At 46.9% G+C, this 2,904-nt stretch overlaps 1 pseudogene; it reads right to left on the bottom strand.

The window, feature by feature from the left end:
• Nucleotides 1-1,757: 1,757 nt before the first annotated feature.
• Nucleotides 1,758-2,684, bottom strand: LOC123460831 (annotated as a pseudogene).
• Between the last annotated feature and the right edge of the window lie 220 nt (nt 2,685-2,904).

Genomic DNA, 2,904 nt, shown 5'->3' with positions numbered 1-2,904 from the left:
TTAGTTTACATTTGTATTTTTTTTATTGTTGTTGTTTTGAAGGTAGGGTCTCACTCTAGCCCAGGTTGACCCAGAACTCACTTTGTAGTCCCAGGCTGGCCTCCTACCTCTGCCTCCCAAGTATTGGGATTGAAGGTGTGTGTCACACACAACTTTTCTTTCCTCCTCCTCCTCCTTCTTCTTCTTTTTCCAGGTAGGGTCTCATTCTAATCTAGGCAAACCTGGAATTCGCTATGTATTCACAGGCTGGCCTCAAACTCATGGCAGTTCCTCTACCTCTGCCTCCCAAGTACTGGGACCAAAGGGGTGCACCACCATGCCCAGCCCCAGCTTTTTTTTTTTTTTTTCCAAGCAGAGATAGAATGGACGCACACATTAGGGCCTCGCAGCTTGCGGTGATTTGATTCAGGTGCCCCCCCCCCCCCATAAACTTAGGTGTTCTGAATGCTAGGTCTCCAGCCAATGGAGATTTGGGAATTAAAGCCTGACTGGAGGCAGTGTATTGTTGGGCACTGGCTTATGGGTATTATAGCCAGTTTCCCCTTGCCAGTGTTTGGCACACTCTCCTGTTGCTGTTGTCCATCCCCTGCTCATGTCATTGTTTTCCCTGCCATCACGGAGCTTCCCCTCAAGGCTGTAAGCCAAAATAAACCTTTTTTTTCCCACAAGCTGCTCTTGATTGGGTGACTTCTGCCAGCAATGTGAACCTGACTGCAACACAGCCACTACAAACTCCAGAAGCATGTGCCACTTTGTGCATCTGGCTTATGTGGGTCCTGGGAAATCAACATGGGTCCTTAGGTTTTGCAGGCAAGCACCTTAAGTACTAAGCCATTTCTCCAGCCCCTGTTTTGTTTTGTTTTGTTTTTTTTTTTTCACCTCTCCCCCAGTGTTTGGTATTTTTGAGATACAGTTTCACTTTATCACCCTGGCTGGCATGAAACTCATGTAGAGCAGACTGGCCTACAACTTGTGGCAATCCTTCTGTCTCTGCCTCTCACGTATTGAGATTACAGGTTATGTGCCAATGAGAGGGGGGTAGAGTCAGGGTGATTGGACTCCTGAAGTTGAAAAGCACAATAAAGTCTGCACTTGCCAGAAATCCAAGATGATCTGACTTCTTACCTCTTGCCTAGTGCCCCAGACCTATTTTTCCACAGTCAGGACCCCTCCTGGGAGGGAGCTCTTTCATAGGACTTAAATATTGTGGTTGGTCAAGTTCAGTCCCCAGAAGTTGATGCCAGAGCTACTAATCTTTTCCTGAGACAGCCCTTAGCTGTAAGCAACCAGATGGCCCTCTGGTACGCCTGAGCAGAAGACAGCCTGCCACCCTAAAGGTGCAAGGACTTTCCTAGACCTTTAGCACCCCATTACACCATCATGCTTAGCAGCTTACTTTTTTATTATTAATATTTTACTTTTAAGTTAAAAAGGAGATATAAAGGGAAGAGAAAGGAAGGGAGGAGGATACTGAATAGGTTGGTATTGTATATATGTAAGTACAATGATTGAGATGGGGAGGTAATATGATGGAGAATGGAATTTCAAAGGGGAAAGTGCAGGTGGGGGGAGGGAGGGTATTACCATGGGATTTTTTTTTTATATATAAACAGTTTATTTACTCTAAACAGCAACACAGACAAAACGCCATAGAAACACAAAGGAAGTGGTGCAGAATGGAGCCACTGAGGCTCATAAGCAACAGCCGAGGTGGAGGAGGACGAGGACAGGGAGGAAGGACTGTGGTTCTGTCGCAGCCAGCTGGAGGCCAGAGCGCTCTCAACAGTGTGAAGCATGCCTGCATCTGAGCGAAGGAACTAGCTCCTAGGGGCTTACCCAAGTACAAAAGTTTATCATTTCACAGCCGTCGAAATACTGACATCAATATTAAAATAAAAGCAAGTTTTACGTAACAATCAAAAATACAAAAGACCGAAGGAAGAGACCCTGTATGAAAAACTGGGGAATTCAGCGAATCGAGAACTGTATGCCAGTGGCGGAAATGGAAAGTGGCGCCTGCCCAACCCTCCCGGCAACTAGTAACCGTACAGAGCAACTTATATCTGCAAAAGGTTGTAAACAAGTTCTTGCCAAGCCAATCCCTTCCTTGTCATGGAGCCTCAGGGCTGCTGCTTATGAGGGGGCAAACTTCTTCACTTGTGCTCGAACCCTTTTTTCATATTCCACTCTGTTTTGGCAGTAAATTGTGTAGGCCTCTGCTTGAGCTGGGTCTTGGATATTTGGTTCATTTAGAAGTTCCTGTATTCCTAATAAGATCTGCTTGATTGTGATGGCTGGCCTCCAATCCTTGTCTTCCTCCAGGATGGACAGGCACACTGCCCGAAGGGTACACGTTTGGGTGAAATAGTGGTGGCTCAAATTTACATTTAGGTGGTGAGGACGGATAGTCATCTTTGAAAAGCATTCACAGCTTGAACAAACCTCCTTCCCATGGAGTCCCCTTCTTTCCTGGGATGGCACACTCCCAGTTCATCAGGTTCATGGTGCCGTCAGGATTCTTTGTTGGGACAGCCACAAATCCAAAGGGGTGGTCTTTCCTCCACGCTTTCCTCTCCTGGGCGAGTCTGCTGAGGGCAATCCCCGACATATTCAAAGTCCCTGGGCGACCGCGGCCCGGAAGGTCGCGGCGGCAGAGGCGACGGCGCTCCTTTGTCTCTGGACTTCCCTCCGCGCCCGCCGCGCGCAGCCCCGAGCGCAGGACCCCACCATGGGATATTTTTTATAATTATGGAAAATGTTAATAAAAATTGTGAAAAGAAAAAAATTTAAAAAAATATTTTACTTTTGTTTATTTGACAGAAAAGAGGGGGAGAGAGACAGACAGAATCCAGCCACTGCAAACAAAATCAACGCGTGTGCCGTCTTGTGCATCTGGCTTATGTG

This window comes from Jaculus jaculus, chromosome 5 (genome assembly GCF_020740685.1).
Source record: "Jaculus jaculus isolate mJacJac1 chromosome 5, mJacJac1.mat.Y.cur, whole genome shotgun sequence".
Taxonomy (NCBI): domain Eukaryota; kingdom Metazoa; phylum Chordata; class Mammalia; order Rodentia; family Dipodidae; genus Jaculus; species Jaculus jaculus.
The sequence above is the reverse complement of the archived record's forward strand: the minus strand, read 5'-3'. Positions and strand labels throughout refer to the sequence as shown.